This window comes from Cimex lectularius, unplaced genomic scaffold, assembly GCF_000648675.2.
Source record: "Cimex lectularius strain Harlan isolate CLEC.00 unplaced genomic scaffold, Clec_2.1 scaffold59, whole genome shotgun sequence".
In the NCBI taxonomy this organism is placed as follows: Eukaryota; Metazoa; Arthropoda; class Insecta; order Hemiptera; family Cimicidae; genus Cimex; species Cimex lectularius.
In genome coordinates, this window is record NW_019392794.1 from 2275240 (window position 1) to 2299009 (window position 23770).

General features: G+C 34.0%; 1 protein-coding gene and 1 long non-coding RNA gene across 2 annotated transcripts in view; one reads left to right on the top strand and one right to left on the bottom strand.

The window, feature by feature from the left end:
• LOC112127270 overlaps window positions 1–23770 on the top strand; it is a 121251-nt gene that overhangs the window by 90268 nt on the left and 7213 nt on the right. Inside the window, exon 2 of the long non-coding RNA XR_002910490.1 lies at window positions 13237–13417. This is a non-coding gene — a long non-coding RNA (uncharacterized LOC112127270). The remainder of the gene's footprint in view (window positions 1–13236; window positions 13418–23770) is intronic.
• LOC106661666 (nephrin) overlaps window positions 1–23770 on the bottom strand; it is a 257075-nt gene that overhangs the window by 69927 nt on the left and 163378 nt on the right. The window lies entirely within an intron of this gene.

Genomic DNA, 23770 nt, shown 5'->3' on the forward strand with positions numbered 1-23770 from the left:
TGCATAATAGCTTGTATTTGTTCCATATTCCATATGGCTGTATTTATTTATTATTACTTTTTTAATTATTCGGAGTTCAGGTAAAAAGGATATTTTTTCCAAGGTGGAAGAATACGTTCTTTTCTCCAATTTGCTCTTATCTGATTTTTTTCTCTAAATATAATCGACTATTTTGAATTTATTATTCCTTCGCTGTTTATCATAGATGGCATACATCATTCTACAGGATGACCCTGGTACAAACGTCGATACTTCAGGATGTTAATTTTACTTGTCAAATGGGGTTAAAAAGCCCTCATTGTCCATAGTTCTAAATTCTATTCGAGATATTTCATTATTCGTATTACTTCAACCTTTCACAACTTTTCCCAATAAAGCCTCCGTACCTCATAAAATATTAATCCTACTATAAATTTGATTACATCAGTGAAAAGAGCAGTAAAATTCCTCCAAAATTAGATATTTTTTTATTGTAACCTTAAACAAACAAAACACATAATCAGTTAAAACATAAACTTTCACGAGTTTCCAATGTTCTGTCTAAAGTTTAAGTAAAATTTTGTTGGGTCTGTAAATACTGATAGATATGGCGCTTATAGAAAAGTTGCTCCTATTAATAAGCTTTAAACATATATGTTTAATTAGTTATTGTTCACTTACCGGCAGTGTACAATTAGCATTTATTAGTTAAAAGTTTGAATGCTCCCTTTAAAATTACACGTTTATAAAAATTGGTACAATATGTTTTTTGTCCTTATCAAAAGAATCACTTCAGTTTGCTCAGTTTAATGGCAATATTATTACCATTGTTTTCATTATTGAAATTTTTTAAAGTCCATATTATTATTAAATTTACAGAAGTCTTAAATTTTTTAATATGTTTTGTATTGTGATAGCCAGTTTTTCTCTGTTCTCTTAGAATCATGATAGTCTCAGAGTAGGTTTATGTGCTCTCATATTTGAAGGGCTCTAGTTCTGCAGTTGTACAGAGCATCTTCTTTTAGTTTAATTGCCGAGAGTCTGCTTTTGTTTACCGTGGTTCTTAAACCTTGGATCAGTTTAAATGAGAACGGAAAACCTGGTTCCTTCCTAGAATCAACTGACAGAAATTCACCCAGACGTTAAATATTTACAACTTACGTTTTGTTCAGGTTCTGTTCTTTATCGTACCTCTTTAGCTAATCTGTACCTACCTCTTCGTTTCAATGAATTCCCTCATGTGCCTTCATCTCGGAAATGCCCAACTTCCATCTTTTTTGTACTGATAACTCATACAACGTCGTTGTTCACATTGAGCAACATGACAAGGCTCTAATCGGTTCACAGTTTGGCGCTTGTCGACTTTTACAAAAAAGTTTTAACAAATCAGTCATTAGGATACAACAACAAAAAACTTTTATTGAAAAATAACCCAGGTTTACATTTTCTAAGACAAGGAAGAGGAGTGTTTTTCCCCATCAATTTTACACGCTGATTTCAGAAATGAACCCAGTTTTTTGATGGGATGTTCAATTTTCTCACAAATAACGTACGAAAAACATCAAACATAACCCCCTTGTGACCCTCAAAAAATACTCCTACCTCCATTACACATAAAACTGGGACTCATGAAACAGTTTATAACAGCCTTATCTCAAGAGAGTGAGTGCTTTCCGAAATTTCCTGCGATCACTGCCGAAAAAATAAAAGCAGGCATTTTCATTGGCCCTCAAATTAATCAGCTCTTCCGGGATTAAGGGTTTATAAAAACTATGTCAATGAAAGAAAAACTCGCATGGAATGGATTTAAAACAGTCGTTGAAAACTTTTTGGGCAATTTTACACATCCAGATTTCAAAAATATGGTGAGCAATATGCTGAAGCGCTTTCAAGAACTAGGATGCAATATGAGCGTGAAAGTACATTTTCTACACTCACACGTAGACTATTTACCCGAGAGTCTTGGTGACTTCAGCGAGGAGAATGGTGAAAGGTTCCACCAGGATATAAGAGAAATGGAAAGGAGATACCTGGGAAACTGGAATTCGAGCATGATAGCAGACTACCGTTGAATGCTGAAGCGAGACTGCAAGGATAAAGGGTCAACACGGAAAACCAATAAAAGAAAATTCAAAAAATAACCTAGAAATGAACTTGGTAGTAACATGACTATAAAAATGTATTAATCAAAATTATGGATTCTCGTTGATTCCGGTAATAAAATTTGCTATTATATTGAATTCGATTTGTGAAAAATCCTGACGTGGTAGAAAAAAACTGAAAGCATATTCGGAATCAGCACTGAAAAACCATTCAGGAACACCTGCAATGATGAAATCATCGCTCAAAAAAGTTTGATTTGCATACTGGTGTAACGAAAATATTATATAGTAAATAAAGAAAACCCACTTTGGTACAATAGTTCTGAGCGGAGAGATAGGAGGATTCAGGAATCTTGTGCTCTTATAAGAGAAGAAAAGCAAGATGAACTCTGAGCACTGTAAAATCAGTTGGAAAAAGATCTCAGGCTCGTATTGTTCAAGAAGCTGGAAATTTGGAACATGTACTAAAAGTTTTACTAGCTTTTTGGTTTTCTCTATGTTCAATTTCATCCCAAAGAGCCTGTTTTTGGTTACTTGTATTGTTGTCATTATTCTTAATAGAAGTTTCAACTCTTAACGACTTTTTTTAACAGAAAAATCAAATATTTGGCCATTAAACGATATTTTACACTAGTAATAACTGACCATTAAGAAATTATATATGTTTTAAAGCTCATTAGTAGAGGCAACTTTTCTGCAAGCACCAGTATTTATAGAGCCAAGAAAATCTTATTTAAACTTTACACAAGAAATTAGGAAACAAGAAAATTTCATATTCGAATTGATTTTGTACTTTGTTTAAGGTTTTTGTCTTAAATGAATCTTATTGGATTTTTCTATTCATATAATCTAATTTACAGTATAATTAATATTTTATGAGATATGGGAAAAATTTATGAAATGTTGAAGTAACATGAAAAGGGGTATATCTCGAATTCAGTTGACAATCGAACTATGGACAATTAGATTTTCATTAAATGTTCCTATTGGTATAATAAAAATTGAATATTTTGGCTCGTTCTTTTTATTAATCCGGAGTTTGAAGGACTTACGTAAAGTGTTAGTTAAGCAGATTAAAACCAACTTAAGTTTAACTTGTAAACTTTATTATTAAGTAATCTCAACAATTGGAGGGGGTATGAAGTATTCTTGGCAAACCTGAAAGTTTAAAATATAAATCAAATGAGCAACAAGTTGCTAATGGAACACGTGGATCATATTCAATCTTATTCAGTATTCGCGAAGGAGCAAATTAATTTTAGAAAGTCAGTTTCAAACCGACATTCTAGCACGTATGTGTGATTTAAGAGGGAAAAGAGAAAAAAATTAGCCGAGGCACGAACGCCCGCTTCCGCCCACGCCCGGGGCCAATCGCAACAAATGTTCCGCTTCCATTTTCCATCCATTCCAAAATTCTAAGTGGGCTTACTCGGGTTTGAAACCATCTCGTCGGCCCCGAGTTAGACACGCGTGGATACGCATACTTTACACATGGTTATCTCCGGGCGGACCTATCTCTCTTTCTCTCCCGGCCTTTCCCTCCCTCGCAACGGTGAATTGTCCCGGCTAACGGCTCACAAATATTTGCACTGTGTCAGTGCGGGATAAACTCTATCTCCCGACCTTTTCCCCCCAGTAATAATCATATTTATACACACATTAAAAAAAAACCTTTTTATCATTCAACTCTTCTCCTCCATCGTGTCCAACAACCGACAATTTACTGTTGATTTTTAACGAAAACAACTACGTACATTTTTAACTTTATTCCCAGTATAGATAATGTACCCAATAATAACGCATGTTTGATTTAATTATTTTTTAAAAGAAAGATATGGAGAATATGTACATTTATTATTTATATTTAACAAAAAATTATATTTTATATCGATAGGTAAAAGTGTATGCTTGCATTTTTTAGAAAAAAGTTACAACATTTGAGTATACATGAAGCACACTATAAAGATAAATACTTAAAGTTTTCCAAAAAAATATCGGAACTAACACGGCACCATGAATAGACTAATCCGTCACGACGTAACAGATGCCAAGGTGTAGTATCTTGACTACCCACACTCTCTCACTCACTCTCATTCTTCTCTCTCTCTCTCTCTCTCTCTCTCTCTCTCTCACACACACACACACACACACACACATATATATATATATATATATATATATATATATGATGGTAAAAACACCAATTGCAAAATTCTGTATTTATTTGGATATCGTGAGATGAGGTCTGGTGTGACGTAGGTTTCAGAAGAACATTTTATTTATCGTGCTAACGTTTCGATCTTTATTGAGATCATCTTCAGGGCCTGTTTACGTAAGGTTTTGGTTGAAATGAAAAAGTCAGTGCCACGAGCGGGATTCGAACCCATGACCTTCGGCTCAATACGCCGCGGCTCTAACCACTTGAGGTATCGTGACGTTGTTCCACTCACTTTTCCCTCCTTTTTCCATTTTTCAAATCAGGAGTTGATTCTCAGCGAGAAGGTGAGCTATTGAGCTGAAGATCGTGGGCTCGAATCCCGCTCGTGGCATTAACTTTTCATTTTAACCAAAACCTTACGTAAAAAGATTAATTAATTGGAAGAATTTGGTCAATAGACCACTAAATATAATGGATTCTGTATTTATTTTATTTAGTATAATGAATTTTTATAGAGATAATTGCCATACATAATCAGAATTGTTTGTTATCTATTTCTTTTTAAAGCTTAGTTTTTTTATCTTCGCCCAAAGTTCTGAAGACTTTGTTAAGCCGAAAAGCTTGAGCAGAGCGAGACGGGTCGAATCCAGTTTCATTAATAACTAAACTTGAGAAAACTTTCTTGAATTTTCTGTGTGGATTGTAAAAATATCAATGAACGATTGTTAAAAAATAACAATTCCTTATTTTATCTATATCCTTCTTTCTCCGATAAGTTGACATCATCAGATCCATAGATTCCCAGCAGGTATTTATTGTAATGAAAGCAGTTCGGACGTAAAAGGGTCAATAATTTAAAGATTTGTATAGCATTCGGTCAGGGGAGCAGGTGCCAGAGAGAGAGTCGGGCTTTATGCCGTGTCGGAAAAGGTGTACGCTCGACTTAGCCTCTTGACTTAATGGATAAGTATTTCACTTAAGTTTCCGAAAAGCTCTCCCAGGGTTTTCTTAATTGTAGAAGCACTTTACTCATTGAGACGCGCTTTGAAGGTTCCGCTTTCCGGTTGAACGCGCCCAACGGCTTTGTGCCGTGCCATTTAAACAATATTCGCGCCCGCCGGGGGTACAAAACTATATGGAACAATTTTTTTGGTACCGCTTTGACAAAGAAAGAACTTTTTTTAGTCTTTGTAAGCAAACACGTGGGAGCACTTCAATCAAAATCTTGAAAATGACCTGAACCTATTATTTTGTTATTTATTCATTAAAAAAATGTAACGGTCTGAGGCTAAGTTGCTTAATATCTCTGCAGAAACTAACACTTCGCTAGCTCGGCACTGTGTTTTTTCTTGATTCCCCAACCGAACTTTCAACTTTTATCTTGGTAAAAAACCTATTATCATAATAATTATGGTGTATAATTAAAACGGCTCACTAATTGACGTGCAAACACAACAAAATCACTATCAAGACTTCAACGTTCACGACGAAACTGGCAATCTGAGAAAAAAGTCAACAAAATATTTCCAGGGGACCGCGGTAGCCGAGTGGTTAGCATGAGAGACTCTCACGCCGCGGTCGTGGGTTCGATTCCCACCGTCGCCTCTGGCCCTTTTTTCCCGATAACCCCCAATTTGAACACACAAGAATTCGTACTATGGCTAATATGCATGATCAAAAGGCCAATTTAAAAAAAAAAAAAAAAAAAAAAATCCACAATACAAACTACCCAAAGGCTGAACTTAACTTGTAATATGTTTCTATCGACTATGATACTACTCCCTTTTCGTGATTTAGGGTAAAAACCATTTGCGTTTAGGAAAGTTCCAACTTTTTAGAGATCTAGGGCTAACATGCCTTGGTAGCCCTTGTGTGTCCCTCTGTCAGCTAACACCGCACAGTGAGCTCTAAAGGCGAAAAAGTGGACATTGTTTATTACTATTTTGAATAGTGATCAAATTAAAGTTGTTTATCAATTTTTATGTACTTACACCAGTAGTCAGTAACGTCGCCGAGAATCCAATCGGATTACACGACAAATGGCAAAAAGGAGGGAAAACTCAAAAGGTGGGGTTGAGATAGGAAGTTGGTGTCCGAGTGGCTCGAGGTCACGATAGCTCAAGTGGTAGAGCAGCGGCGTATCTAGCCGAAGATCGTGGGTTCGAATCCCGCTCGCGCCGTTGACTTTTTTTATCTCAACTAAAAGCCTTAATTAATTGTAATATATTAATTGTTCAAGCGGACCACGAAATTAGTGAATTTTATTTTATTTATAATTTTATGACTCAATTTCGGTGCTTAGGGTAACCAAAAATAAAAAAATCGGCGGAAGACGATGGCATCGGCCCGAAATCGATATTTAAAATTATAGATAAAATAAAATAGTAAATCATAAATCGTAAATAGTGTTATGGTTGTCCTTTTTCTACAGTAACATTCCGACCAAGTTAATAAATTATTTAAAAACAAGTTTATATAAAACTGTGAATATTATAATTTTGGAAACCATTGTTAGTGGAAGCTACTTTTTTCTTACTGATATAACTCTCATTAACTATCCTGACCCACTTATACAGATTCCGATGGATCTGGAAGATTTACAATTCAACAAATGTAACAACTTCCTTTGAAATTTGTAAATTTTGCATGAGATAAAAATAATAGCCAATGAAGAAAAAAGCAAACAAATAGATCATCTTAAAAGGAATCTTTTAAAAAATGGCCAAGTTTTTTTAAAGAAAAAAATGCTATTTGAAACAGCCAAATTTGTCAACGTTTTTCAATAACAACGCATCACCTTCATCCCTACTTATTTTCGTAGTGTCTTAAAAATCGGCCTCGGAATGCCAACCATTCATACCAAATGGTGGATATCGGTCGATTAGCTATAGGAAAATTATTGAAAATTAGCATGTTTCGCCATTTGGGCTCCTCTGAATCTTCACGTAAATATAACTAACAACTGAATATTGATTTTTAGAAATGGCAAATAGTGGGAGGGCTAGTAAAGAATTCAAATGTTGACGTTACAACAAAACAGATAGTCGTATATTTTGTTGTATTTATATCTGTATCTCCCGACATCAGCAATGTTTCCAGGCTGAATCGACATTTTTCAATAAGAACGCATCATCTTGATGCCTACAGATTTTCGTAGTGGCCTGAAAATTGGCCTCGGAATGCCATGGATTCAAATCCAATGGTATTATATATATATATATATATAATGCCATGGATTCAAATCCAATGGTATTATATATATATACAGGGTGAATTGCTACTCGTGCTACAAACTTCTCCAGTAGATTCTTCACCCTAAAATGAACAAAAAAGTTCATATTGTCCATGGTCCGNGACCATGGACAATATGAACTTTTTTGTTCATTTTAGGGTGAAGAATCTACTGGAGAAGTTTGTAGCACGAGTAGCAATTCACCCTGTATATATATATAATATCGGATGATCCGACATACATATCCAGTAGTGTTTCCAGACTGAACGGACATTCCACCTAGGAACTTCATAGTGCCCGGAATATCCTAGTGAATAATCGTGTTCCAGGCACAAGTTCCTCGGTGGAAAATCTTTTTCGTACAGAAACACTGATGATGCCGCGATATATTGATACATACAGGGGACCGCGGTGGCTGAGTGGTTGGGCGTCCGACTCGTATTGTGCGCTAGCGGTCATGAGTTCAAATCCTGGTAAACCTATGGCTTTTTAACATTGCTAATATTATCAAAAAGTATTGTAAAGTGGTTGATCTCTCGTCTGCGACACCCAAAGGATAGTTGGGACGTATAGCCCTCCCAGTAAGACAGGAATTACTTGTTAAACAAATATTTTTTACCCTATCGCAGAGTATACGAAAGAATTGTTTGATGCTTTGGGGAATATTATGTATTGATTATAGGACAATATTATCTACCGGTCGTGTAAAGTGTTTACTACTACTAATATTGGACAGTATTTGTAAAGAAAACTTTTAGGAAGAAAGAAGTGTTAGCGTAGCGCTACGCCGTCAGTCGGGCGGTACTAAATACAGATACATTTGATTGATTAAATGTACAAGATGTTTTTGACAAAACAGAAAAAAATGTTTCATTTAATAAGACGTCATATAAATTTCAGATAATGGAATTATTATAGAATTATAATAAAACAGTAGCGGGAGGCAATAATTAAAGCAGCCCTAATACACAGGAAAGGGTAAAATGGAGGAAATTAATGCAATTTCTCGAGATAAAGATAAATTTATGCTCAGACACGTAAAGCATGTGCATTGACAATTAAATAAACGAGTCAGTCAACACGCAATACTGGATCACGTGAGGGAAACCGTGACTGCGACTAAATTTGTGTGCGAGGTTTAACCATGGAGAAATCTATGCGTGAAAAACGCAATACGAGTTAGACCAGCCGCTATTTTGATCGTCGAGAGTAACAAGTATTAAAAATGTATATATATTAAAAAATAAAAGTAAGAGAGTACTTTAATAAGGAAAGATAGAAATCTTGTTAATTTAATATCAAGGACTACTCTTTTTCCTCAAATTTTAAACTTCTAAGCAAGGATAGTATTAATAGTCAAAAAAATAAACACTGCGTTTTTTGTAGGTTATGTGTTAAAAATTTGTGTCTGCAAGCAATTTGAATTGTAAGAAACGGTCTAGATTAAATTAATTCTTTAATTATCACATATGTCAGAAATTTTATTTCAAATAATGTTGAATTTTTCCTTTTCAAACTATTATAAATATGTATTACATACACTGGAAATTGATACAATAACCGCTGGAGTGAATGGTAAAAATAATTTTTGTTTTCGCGTGTCGGAAACTGTGACAGTGTGCTTTTGTCATGCGGCCAGGGCGAGATTAATTCGCCCAAGTGTCACCGAGGATGATGACAACGTGTCTGTAATAAAGTCCATTTCCGAGCCCGAGGTTTGAATTCCGCCGTAACTATTCCCCGTCCCAGGATTCAAATGACAGCTGTAGCGCTAATCCGGAGCTTTCCTCCCCGGTGGAACACGCCGGCTGAATACTTATACCATTTGGATTAGGACTGTGCTCATTTTCGATACGGGGGAGGAGTTCAGATGGATTCGTCAAAAAAACGTTCCTCCGAGGTAACTTTCGGAGAGAGAGAGAGAGAGAGAGAGAGAGAGAGAGAGAGAGAGAGAGAGAGAAGAAACAACGACGATAAAGTTAATTCTATAAAGGCTTGCAAGCACGAACCTATTAAGCGAACCCTTATCGCTAAACTACAGTGCATAAACATGACTTTCTGTAATAAACCGTAAGTTAATTTTTTATTTATTTGAATTTTATGTTTCTTACTTTTCTGCCTATCCCCATAACTCCCCGTCTCTCCTCATTTATTTAGAATTACAATAAAAATAAATTGTAGAAAAACAATATACAAAAACTTACAATGTTAATTAATGATAATTACATAATATGGAAACCACAATGGTCGTTAAGGGGTCTGAATTGTATTTATCACGCTAGCGTTATAATAATATGAAAAGAATATATCATCCCGGACTTTTACTTTTATAATCCTTACTTTTCTTTACTTTTTAACATAATAACAATAAAAGAGTTTTATTAACCTAGAGAACAAATAACAGCTCAGTTCCTAACTTGTAGGCAATGCAAATACAAATAGGAACCGTTACGTATTAGTCACTAAATCTCTCTCTCTTTCTCTTTCTCACTATCTCTTTACACACTGACACAAACACTCGTCCTCCTTTTATTTCCTCATTAAATATTTCTCACACATGTTTCCCTTTCTTCTTTTCTCTTTTCTATCTTCCCAATCTTACTAACCTCTCCTTTTTATTTTCCACCCTATCTATTTATTCTCCTGTTCATACTCTATTTTTGGGAACGTTAATAGTAACTTTTCAAAAATATTCTTGAACTTTTTCACCTAATGACCGTAGAATGATAATGTGAGTCCGCACTAATATGAAAACAACAAATAATCCAACCAACAATACCTGTTTCACAGTCTCTTTTTTTGTCTTATTCAAATATACACTCTCTTAGTATAAATTATAATAATAATTTATTTTATGTTCATGAACAATATTACATATTTACAATTTACATATTTTCTTTGAGTACCTGTTTGAAACATCATCTCTCATTTATATACATATTTCAATATATTTTTTCTTTCCAAAAGGTAGATTAGGGATGAGGCCAGGAAGACAGAAACAACATTTATTTTCTTGTCGAGCTTTCGGCAGAATATATCGCCTTCATCAGGACTCCGCATTAACAAATTAACATAAGTAAATTTTCAAATATACAATTTTTAAAATTTTCCTTAATTACTAACTCGACAAAAATCGTTATACTATATGAACAGGTACATGTGTGGATAACGGATAGCCGGTAGAACCCACCTTCGATAAACGAAGGTAATAAATATTCATAAACGCGACAGTATTGCCAACTGGCTCAATCTTCAATCTATAAAAAATTACTTTTACTTATGTTAATTTGTTAATACAGAGTCCTGATGAAGGCGATATATTCTGCCGAATGCTCGACAAGAAAATAAATGTTGTTTCTGTCTTCCTGGCCTCATCTCCAATCTACCTTTTGGAAAGAAAAATATATTTAATCTGAGAAGGCTGATCAATCACCAAAGAAAATACATATTTCACTTACATTTTAAAATGAATTTCTTTTCTGTTGGGAAAATGGACTAAAAAACCCAAGACCAAAATAGTATAAGTTATAATAAACAATGAAACAAAATATAAAAACAAATATTTATTTTCAATCACAACATTTTTACTAACCCGTTACAGTTCGTGGTCCAGCGGGATTCGAGGTGGGGTTGAGATGGGAAGTTGGTGTCCGAGCGGATCGAAGTCACGATAGCTCAAGTGGTAGAGCAGCGGCGTATTTAGCCGAAGATCGTGGGTTCGAATCCAGCTCGTGACACTGTCTTTTTTATCTCGACCAATACCTTTCATAAAAATATTAATTAATTGAAAAATGCTAATTGGTCAATCGGACCACAAACTGTAATGGATTTAATAATTAAACTGAAGTATATCTTCACGAAACCTTTCCGTGGCCATTTCATTTGTCGCCGAGAATCAAATAGATTACACGGCATTTGAAAAAATGGCAAAAAGGAGGGAAAATTCCAGAGGTGAGGTTGAGATGGGAAGTTAGTGTCCGAGCGGATCGAAGTCATGATAGCGCAAGTGGTAGAGCAGCGGCGTATTTAGCCGAAGATCGTAGGTTCGAATCCCGCTCATGACACTGACTTTTTTTATCTCGACTAATACTTTTCATAAAAATATTAATTAATTGAGAAATTTGAACTAACACCGCGTCATGGTTAGAGTAAAGCGGAAGGACGTATCGGTCGCACAGGATTAGTAACTTTTGAACACCCCCTTGCTTGAGTCTTTGTCTCTACTAATATATTGTAGCAATAGACTCTAAGCATCATTTTTTAATTAATTCTTGTCCATTCGCAGAAGTTTCTTTCTTATTGCAAAGAACTGATGTTACAAAAAAATATTGTAAACTCTGGAGTGAGTTTAAGAAAGATCGATGTAGGTTGATTAGTGATTGAACATCGATTATAAAAGTCGAATTCCAGTAGATAAACCACCCCTATTAAATCATCTCAGTGCCTAATGGAGCGCTGCCAATCCCAAACGTTTCATACAAAGCATAAATCACCGTCTTCCCAATTAAAAAGCCATCGGTAAGCCGAAAGGGCAGATGCCACCTCTGGGACAAGTTGTCCGTGGGCGGGCCACGCCTGCCGGGCCGTCTCCGATTTGTTTTGTCTCCGTTGTCCAAATTTTGAGCGCTCGGGCATGCTAGGTTCCGGCAGCATCCATTAATAACAGGACGCAGCACAAAGCCATTGCTATTAATCACAAGATTATACTTAGCACCCGCATTAGGCTTAACAATTAATATGATAATTAATCACTGGTTTTAATAAGGCCGAACCTTCTGTGCGCCTCTTGACTAATTTCATCGTCAATGCTGACAATTATCAACTTGTCCGCAAAAATATCAACCTCTTTACTAACTAACCAACTTATCATTGTGATGTATGACATCTCTTCTGTCATGCAATACACCAAATTATTAAGTTTTATTAATCATTATTTCATCTGTTAATTATTTCCATTAATTAATCTTACTGTGAGTTTTTTTTAATACGTAATGATATACTTGATGCGTAGAGATCTACTTTTGAGTTAATCGGTATTAAAATCTACCAATATTTTTAGTTACATTTTATTAGGTTTCGTGGTCCACTTGACCAAATAAATTCTTTTCAATTAATTAAGGATTTGGTTGAGATAAAAAAGTCAGTGTCACAAGCGGGATTCGAACCCACGACCGTCGGCTAAATATGCTGCTGCTCTACCACTTGAGTTATCGTGATTTCGATCCACACGGACACCAACTTCCCATCTCAACCGCACCTCGAATTCCGCTTGTGATAATGACTTTTTTCTCTCAACCAAAACCTTAATTAATTGGAAAAAAATGTTAGTTACGCTTACTTGTTAAAAATGAATGACTCGTACTTCACATTGGGTGTATTACACCATTCAATACCTTAAATACTTTTATTTCCTGCTGAAAATAAAGACAATTGTGTGTACACTTACACAAATTTATGCTGAACGTCACTGCCATTCATTCTGAAATATTTATTGAATACGTTTTTAGTTTTGAAATGGGTTTGACTAATTAAATTTTACCGAACAGTACATATTTTTTAATAATTAATTCTTTTATTTATTTTAAATGAAATATACGCTGACATAATTGGTCCCTTATTTATTTAGTAATGTACATCAACTTGTTACACTAATTATAATTAAATTAAAGCGCATAAATGTAATTACATTTAAGAAAACAAAGAAAATGTGTAAACACGGGATATTTGGGTATAAAAATTAATCTTTTTATAAATCTCTTTTTCAGAAGTTCGGCAAATTTCTCCTGGTTAAAAAGGACACCGGCGCACCTCGAGGGAGCGTATCCCCAGTAGGCATAAACAGGAAGGCGACGAGAGACGCCCGGGACACATCGAAGGACCAGGCTTGATTTTTTCCTTTTTGTTTTGAATCCATAAGAACAGCATTGTGTAAATTTTATTTTAGAGGTGGTTAACTATTAAGGATTTTAGTTTGTGAATAATTGTATCTTTACATTAATTTTATCAATTATCTTTGCAATGTAGTTTGTATAATTTTATTTTTATCTTATTTACAAAGCGTTTTAAATTGCCTTATTGCGCTCGCAAAGTGTTTTGAAAGATCCACTATCCCCGAGAAAATGGTATAGCGCCCGACTTATTTATTATTATTACTATTTTATATTTAAAATTAATTAGTTCTTTATAAATCTAACCCAGGACATACTTCTCCACTTAGCATCTTACATCCATACTTAACTAGGGACTGTTGTCACAGAACACGGGACAATACATTCTGTGGAAGACCAAAATACGAGTAATGTGACTCATTAGGGAAGTACACGTCGGTTTTTCAATCTTACATACATCCTCTTGAAAATCTTTTTCATGCTAAATATATTCCTATATATACAGGTTGTTACAGAGGTAAATGTCAATACTGCCATAGTGGAATCACTAAATAAAACGTAGTTCAGTGCCTCCAGGATGAGGTTTCTATCTTGACTCTTTCCTGAGATAGTATTATTTTTGTGATTTTAGTCTAAAATTTGATTTTTTTCATATAATCGTAATTTATCAACTTTAGCGTCGTTAATTACATACATATTCTGACCTTTATTTCGCAAACTACATTACATTTTGAAATCTCCTTTGCAAGATTGAAAAACGTGATATTAAACCTGACGATAGCAGCAACCAAGAACATCGTGCATGTCATATTTTTAATGAAAACATTTATTAGTTGGTAATAAAAATTTGATTCATTCTTTTCGTGGCATGGCCAGCGAGGAACCCTGATTTGAGCCCACTAATTTTTTACAAGTGGGGGAATTTTGAAAAGTGCAGTGTACAGCACACCCATAGAAACGAGGCATCAGCTCATAAAGAAAATTGAAATCATGTGCAATGACATGAGGGAAAGAAGTCAAAAGAAGTCCACCATGCAGTCACGTCGTTGCTTTACGTTCGTGCTTATGTATGTAGTACGAAGGAAAGCATTTCGAACAATACTTTATTTTCCAAAAAATAGGTAACTTAATGAAGTTTCTTTTTCATTGTAATTTTTCTATGAAGAATGGATCTATTTTTGTTACCAAATAGTAAATGGTTTTAGTACAAATATGACATCTACGATGTTCTTGGGTTGCTGTTCTCCTTGGGTTTGATATCACGTTTTTCAGCTTAACAAGGGTATTTCACTAACAAAAGTTCTAAAAACATGTAAAAGTGAGTGGAAATAATACCTTCCTTGAAATACTTAAAAATAAGTCATCTTTGGTGAAATCTCCGAAAATTTTGATGGAAAAGTCATTGCACAATTGAGTATTTCTAAAAAACATGGATTTTGCCATTTGTTTGCAGAATTTGACGGAAATGTTTATCTCGTGGAAAATTTGATGTAGTTAGTGAAATAAAAGTCAATTTGAATTTTAATGACGCTAAAATTGATAAATTACGATTTTAAGTAAAACAATCTGATTTTAAATTAAAATGACAAAAATTTTAATATCTAAGATAGAAACCTCGTTTTGGAGGCACTGAACTATATATGGTTGTCTTGATATTTAACCCTGTAAACCTGTATATATATACATATACATATATATATATATAAATTCTACTTATCTCGAGAGGTAAAGACTAGATTAAATATTAAAAATCCTAGAAGGAAAGTGTGGCCGGAGAAAACCCTCTAATGGAAACCACATTGTCTAGAAACTATGTTACTCTCCCTAGCTGCTTGTTCCTTATTTTTCACTTTTGTTAAATAAAGGTGCATGACATGTTTGTTTAAAAAAATTAAAAACTGGTAATAATAAATATTTTAATGCATAAAGCAACTCACTACCAATTTTGCCTTTGTATTTTTAATTAATTTCTAATATGTGTAATTTTTTGCATTTTTTTTTATCTGGGGGAGTCTAGTAAGAATTTCCACCTTTTCTTCATTGCGACTTATACAGACAGGGTGTCCTTTTTAGATGGCCCGGCAGAATTTCCCTTGAACTAATGACGCTATTTTCTGTGCGGGCCATTTAAAAAACACTGTCTACGCTAATCATAACCCAGCAATTTCAGTTGAAGAACTGCGGCAAAGAATAAAAAATGCTTGTCAATACATCTCCCCGACTCTATCGCTCTGAGAACTGGTGAAGAGTGGCTAAAAAGAGCAAATATTTGCACCTTTATGCAAGGCAGGCAGTTGGAACATGCAATGTCATTAATAAATAGCAAAGTAATTTTTTTCAAAATTTATGACCAATTTAAAATCCGGTTGCAACATTATTTTTAGCTTAAAAAACCGTATAAAATTATGTGAGAGAGAGAAGAGAGAGAGAGAGAGAGAGTGAGTGAGAGAGAGGGAGAAGGAGAGAAAGAGAGAGAGAGAGAGAAAGCAAGAGGACTTTCTTTACCTTCCTTTTTGACAAATTCATCAATCTCTTAGCTTGCTTCTTACCTGATGCTTTTGTCCAGGGTTTTTATTCTTAAACAATTTTTCCAGGCTCTGCTGGCTTGTTTCCTTCAATACCTTCATGATTCGGAACCCATCGCAAAATAACCTTGTTTTCTTAGGATCATTAAGCAATAAGACTAGTTTGAGTTAATAGCCTAGGTATTTAGTACCATGCTTCATGCACCCTTTATTTTATTCTTTATCAGTGACCGACTGCCTGGAGCTGGAATGTTGAACCTCAGCGTACAAGACAGTAGGAAACAATACAAGAGGTTTTACTAGGATGTAAATCGGCCATATTAAGGAACCTTCCTGAATCTCGAGGTTGTCTTTCTTCCATTGATGTGTCTTTCAATTTGAAAACTGGGACCTAAAACCAGACCCACCTCCAAGGGCATAGCAATGGTCATATTCATGGGTATTGGACGAATAGGATGGGACGTACGAAGGATTTCGCCTCACTGCGCATCATCAATCTAGAGAAGTTTTCTGAAGTCAGTGCTGGCATATCGATGCTATATGCTTCCTCCCCGAATAATAAGTGATCATTAATACATTACGATAATGTTAATAAGTTAATATTATGGCGGTTCCAGATATGCGGGTATTCGCCGAATGCCGATTGTCGCCGAATATTCCGGAAATGCGGCCAATTCCCGAGATGCTCGTCTTTGCATAGCGTGTCTACGTATACTCACATGTGGGTTTTGTATAACCTCCTAGTTGTTGTGTCATACAGGGAATTCGCATTATCCAAATGCCGTGGGAGTCCTCAACTTACTAAAAATCGTGATAGACAACTCTATCACGATTTTTAGTAAGTTGAGTGAAAAAATCATTGCTGCAGCTGCGGTTACTATTTTGTGCAGTGGCAACAAACTAATTGAAAAAATATATTTAATTATATTTTTAATTATTTCTTTATTTATAAAACAAATTATGATTTGTAAGAGAAGCTTTCCAAATTATTGGATCTGTTAAGTAAACATCGAGGAACTCCAAAACTGTTGCATTGGGTCAATCTATCCCTAATAAGAAAAAAAGTTGTTATTGTGTAAATTAAAACATCTATATAGTTAGCAATCGTTTATTAACGAAAAATAAATAGTATTACATAGAAGTATATGCTTACTGTTGATTTTGATAACAGTTGACAGGACGATAAAGATATGTACAGTTATACTTGATTCCCAGATGTGTGGATGGTTTGAGTGCGGTTACTTCACGAATTCGTGCCCTTTGAAGCGGACAAAAAGCCGAGCACGGCGAGCACCGGATGTTCTTATTCGGCGAATACCGAATAGTCCATCCACACTAATCGGGATTCAGCGAAAATTGACGCTACAATCATACCGCATGTCTGGAGCCGCTTTAGGAGAGTTGACGTAGTTATTAGCCCTTAGAGTAGTTAGAAAAAAGTTTAACAGAAATTTCAATCACGGTAGTTAGTCCAACAGTTGCAAACAACATAAAAGAATTGAGGGTTTAGTTGACTTTCAATTATACACGCCCTCTTTATTCCTCATTCCGTCATCTCTCTTCTTTTTAAAAATGTGTGAAGAGTGTTTCATTTGCTATAAATAGCTGCAATTTTGGTGGGATGGGCGGCTAATACTAATTAATTCTTACGATGCAACGTAGCTTTTCACGGTTAAAATATGAAATCAATTGTTCAGCTCTAAGTAACTGTGTAATGTTAAGATTTTTCGATAAATATTCCCATATAGAAATTAAATAAGGTTTATTTTCGTGAAGTCTAATTATCTACTTTTTTGTTTGCTTGGATCAGGCTAAGCAGTAATTTACCACCATTGTAAACCGTTAGATTAAAAGCTCTTTAATTGTTTTTATTATAATTTTTTAGATTAAACTCTTTGATTCTTTGCAACTTGCAAATAAGTTTTTAATTTTGCTGAGAAAAGAAAACAGAATAAAACTGTTTTTCAAACAAATGTATTAGCATCCGGAGGAGTTTCTTTATTAAAAAATATTACATAATACAGATATTATATACCCTATACTATATGAGAATGTGCAGTAAATACATAGTTTAATCTGATGGGGTAAAGAAATATTTAAAAACATTCTTGTTTATCCGACCGTCACCAAAGCAAAGGAAAACATAAAATTAACATAAACAGAAAAACATTTAAACAGTAATGCAACAAAGGATTATGTGTTTTCTCGCTATTTTTTTTTCTCAGAGGCGTACTTTGACATCTTCATTATATCGATCATTTTCTGATCATTTGATCATGCAGCGTTGTTACAAAATAGGTTAAGGTATTTTTGAGAAAGGAAGGAAAGAAAGAAAGAAAGAAAGAAAGAAAGAAAGAAAGAAAGAAAGAAAGAAAGAAAGAAAGAGAGAGAGAGAGAGAGAGAGAGAGAGAGAGAGAGAGAGAGAGAGTGGGAGAGAGAGTGACAGTTGGAGATATACATTCTTGGGTTGTTCACCTCTGTTTTCAATTTAAATTGATGATGAACAAGAATAATTACAAAATTCATTGTTGTATGCAATAATTGGCAAAAATAAAATACCATAATAAGACAATACAAATTATTCTGATCGCCCCTTGTTAAATTTTCTGTAAATGTTTATTTTCAGGCTCGTGCATTGACTATTTCAGCCGAGTTACTCCCGTGATTGATGAGAAACAATTACATTGATGTTCAGCCCAACGAGTTGTCGGAATTCTATAAAATAAAGAATGTAAATTGTCCTAAAAAACTCTGTTTCTGAAGAGAAAGAACAAACGAAAGGGGAATGTACTTTTTTTTAATCTCATTTCAATTTTTTTATACGCTGATCTTTAATGTTCTGTTTCCATTCAGAGTAGGGCACATTTTCGCCAGCCTCCCTGGACCCGCCCTTAGGTTGTTAATTAAGAAGAACGAATTGCTCTCGTGATTGTCTTGTCGAAGAAAAAAAAAACACACCCGGTCGGGATTTTATTGTTGATGGGCAATCTGTCTAATGGACCCGTCCTTTCCTTCTTTCCCGGGCCCAGAAACAATCCCGCCTGAAAAACTGCAAATTGATGGAAAGCGGAATTATAAAAACTCGAATGAACGATAATTAAAAGGGGATTATGCCGTTCGGTAGTCACATTTCTGCGACTCGCTTTGTCGTATTTGTCAAACAGACATAATTTTTATTAATTCCATTTTTAAACGAATTCAATTGGTTGAAATTAAATACTATGATCGAATACTTGGAAAACTTGGTTATTGGATCAAAAAAAAAAAAAAATCATCCAGCCATAAAAATCGTTGTCCCTCACATGTTAATTAAAAAAATTCGTTTGAGTAGTTTCTAAAAGTTTAATTGTTTTAACCTTTTAAGAGTAGCATCGGCAATTATTTCAGAACGGACAGAGTCGTTAGTATTTCAGTTCAATTCAGCAAAACTCTTCACAAATTGCTCTCGACAGTTATCAGCCCTGGGCGCTCTATGCAACTAAGTGTCTGACCAATTAGTTCAATTTGCGGACAGCAAAGATTGAATATTTACTTAATTATTATAAACAATATAACGCAATTTTAGACATCAAAAATGATTGTGTTATTTAAGAATCACAGCGATGAAACAATTAACAAAATATTATGGAACAGTTGGTAAAAGTTACAATTTGAAGTTTTCATAATTTATGATGAGCTATAATCATTGCTGTTATTTTTTCCACAGTATCTGAACTAAAGAAACCGAGAAAACTAAGCAAATTTTTGACCTATTCCAATTTTTATGTGATTATTATATATTATAATTTTATGTGATTATTATTATATAATATATAATAATACTTTATTATTCACATAATAATTTACAGCCGAGGATTACCATTTATTAGCATTTGTTTATGACATATCGTTAAAATAGAAAACTAGCTCTCCTAGAGAACTTTGGGAGGACTAAATTAAAAATTGAAATATTATTATTATTAATCCATTTATGTTTTCGTAGTCAATTGTCCAAGTTACTTCTTTCAATCAATTAATTATTCTTTCTAAGGTCGGTTGAGATAAAAAAGTAAGTGTCACGTGCGGGATTCGAACCCACGACCTTCGGCTAATTGGTATCGAAGTCACGATAGCTCAAGTGGTAGAGTAGCGGCGTATTTAGCGGAAGGTCTTGGGTTCGAAACCCGCCCGTGGCACTGATTTTTTTTATCTCAACCAAGACCTTAGAAAGAATTGAATGAGTTAATATTATTGTTTTGTTTTTCCGTTTGTACCGTTAGAGAGAAATAGAGAACTAAATAATTGCCACACTCTCTCTTCGGTAACATGTACACAGAGTATGTATACACAAAACGCCTCGCGCTGAGCATAGTAAAAACCCAGAAATAATTTATAATTTGCACCAAATTGTCCAGTGCTTTCGAAGAAGTTCAGCATAAGCCCTCTGTGGGCTAAATATTGATTGGTAGGCAATAGCTTTTTGCTGACTTTTTTTCAATGTAAATATACACAAGGTACATCTTCCTTTATTCAGTCTTCTTCTCTTGTACAATCAAACTGTCTTTTCTTAATAGATTTTTTTTGCATCAACTGCGACTCTTTTCTCAATTTTCAATTTATCAATGAAAATTCATGTAGATAGAGGTAATCGAATTAGAATTTAACACAATATCTAAATTATTTGTTCAATAAACGTTCAATTATTGTTCAATTTTAAAGCTTCAAATGTTTAAATAATTATCACATTCTTATCAGATATAATTTATTAGGACTATTATCAATCGAATGGACAGATTAATTAGAATTAAGCACAAGGGGGGATCTTCGCGTACAGGTATCAACAGTCAGAAGCCGTGGCCTCTCTATGCAACTAAGTGCACGTCCAATTAATTTAATTTATGGACAGCAACCAGGGCTATAGCGTTAATTAATTGTAAGACGACCTCGCTAGCTATGGGAAAACGTAATAAATCCACCCGGTTAGGCTTCGGCCGGCGCCGTGTTCCCACATACCTTTCTATAGCAATTCTCTAGAATACACCTCCGTACTCCGGGTAAAATGATTATATCTATTGGAAAATTTTGAAAAAGTTTTGGGCTAGTGTGCATATTTGTTAAAATTCATATTAAAACTTATTTGAACACGACAATCATGCATGTACTCACTAAATTTTACAAATTTACAGCCATATCCTTATAAATGAACATTGTACCAATATCAAATCACTGATAATTAAAAAAAGTCATAAAAAGTTTATTAAAAAACTTATAATTAAAAAAAGATAAATGCGATAGAAATATTTACCACGTATTTCATATTTAAAATATGAAAGTATAATTGTTCTATTGTACATAAAATTTTTATTTATTCGACATAATTGTGCCATTGTAGCAAGATTTTGATATATTATATAGTCGAGTATTCAACTAAATAACAATCAATAACCGATCTGGAAACAAATTATTTATATATTTTTCAATATGAGAATTTGTCATTATAAATATTTGCCCGGTTTGTTCTGACGTTTTAAAAAAAACCCGTTCTCATTAATTAAAAACGTCATGCGTCAAAGCCGTTGTTAGAAATAGAATTTGAAATATCTTTCCCTCTTGTTTTCGCTTCGACGTATATTTAGTCACGCGAAAATTATATATTATATGTAAAGGATTTAATCTGGCCATATTCTAATGTCAATTTAACCTTTTAGAAATGCATTTATTTTGGCTTTACTTTTAAAGTGTCTGACAACCCAGTTTTGGTCACATAAATGAGTTGTTTCTGTCAGAAAGAAGATTAAAACTTATCTCATACAAAAATCCTATTTAATTTATTGCTAAAGAAAAAATTGGCATGTTGAAAAATATATTTCGACCTTTATGAATACCTTTTATGACAGTATCGTAAAAGAAAACGACTAACAAACAAGAATAATTTTCATGAAAAATGTATATACCTTTGAAAAAGGAAAAATATGTTATTGCTGCTTTCACAAGGGAGATACAATAATATCTAAGATAATTTGCACTGGGCGCTGGTCCGCTCTGTTGACACAAAAAAAGGAAGTACATGATAAACAAATATTTTAAGTTGTTTTTACAGTAAACTTTATATATTTAAGTTTAATTGGGAGAAAGAAAAGAAAGAGAAAGAGAGAGTGAGAGAGAGAAAGAGAGTGAGGAAGTGAGAGCGATTGATTAAGTGAACGATTGATTTATAAATGCAAGTAAATATTTTTAATTAGCAACGTTGTTTGAATAATTAGAACCAAATAAATTTACACGATAGAAAAGAGTTTGGTAGAAGTAAATCGAATGCAGCAGTGACAATGGAAATAACGAACCCGGAGTGTTCTCAGAAGACGGAAAGTGGACCGTCGAGCCGAATTTTCTTTTTCGGACCGCATTTTCCCTGGAGGCTTTTATCCAGGAAATGCTTCCACATCATAAGGCGACGCTTTGAGGCGTAAGGAAGCATGAGTAGGCCGTCCTAAACCGAAGGCGTAGTGCAAATCGCTAAATGGTTCGAATTTAGCGGGAACCCGTTATGAACCCCGACGAAACATGATGCCGTCGGATTTCCCTTAACAAACCTACTTTAACAATACGACGAATCACGTATACCTCGTTATAAAGTTGTTTGACTTTATTTTACTTAAATATATATATATAAAATGTGGTGATGAAAAATATGAATGAAGCGGTAGCATTTACAATGGCTACGAGAAAGTCCCAAGATTTTTTATAATGATGCNTATATATATATATATAAACCTCTTCTATAAATAAATGGGTCTAGGAAACAATACATAAATTTGATTTTGTATATTATTAATAAATAAGAGTAGAGATCATAAATGGAAACAATACACAAACTTAGCACTTTATACATCAACTTTTCTGAAACTTTGTTGATATTGTTTTATTTTAATTATTTGAGATCGTGAGATGCAGTCTTATGTGACGTAGGCTTTAGAAAAACATTTTCTTTATCGTGCCAACGTTTCGATCTTTATTGAGATCATCTTCTGGGCCTGGTATTTATAAATATAGTTTAAATTTTACAATTACTTGCAGGATGTGAAAAAATGTGAATTGATACAATGCTAGAAAATTTAAGATTAAAAAAAAAGAATAAATTTATACAATGCTAGAAAATTTTAGATAAAAAAAACATAATTTATACAATGCTAGAAAATTTTAGATTCAATCAAAGTATTTGTACTCACTCAAATTGTTTGTTTTCCGTGTACAAGTGTCATTCTTGTGTATAGGGTTGAGCGTGCCAGTGAGATAATGCTGTTTTATGTAACATACTGCACTACATTAATCACCACAAATGTTTTGTTTTAATTTTGCTACCACATCAAAAGATATTTCAAATCTATGTTTTGGATTGATTGTATATACAGCTGCACAATGTCAACCGCCTGGTTTGTCGCTTTTGATCTATGAGGCTATCTGAAAGACCAAGTGCTTCAAGGGTCAAGATTGATCTCCTGTAACTGCTAAGGAACACGGTGGCACGGTTTCGATCCATTATGAATAACATTTCTATTATCAGAAGACCATAAATTAATAATATGCTTTTCGATTTCGTATGTATTTTAAAATAATCTTCGGATTTGCAGAAGTAATGCTCTCATTAACCTATCATAGGAATATTATCGATCAATAGGGAAAATTTACATTATACGTTTTTATATGTTTTTTCTTATTTTTGCTCTTTTTTTTAACAGATGTAGGGTATTATCATTTATTTAACTATATTTTATTGCAAGTTGAGAAAACTACAAGATTGAAAGTGTAAATTTAGATTTTTACCCAGCTATGTACAGTTTGCTGTACAACAGAAATATTTCTGAATGAATGATAGATTTTTTAAAATGACAATCATTATATTATGATTT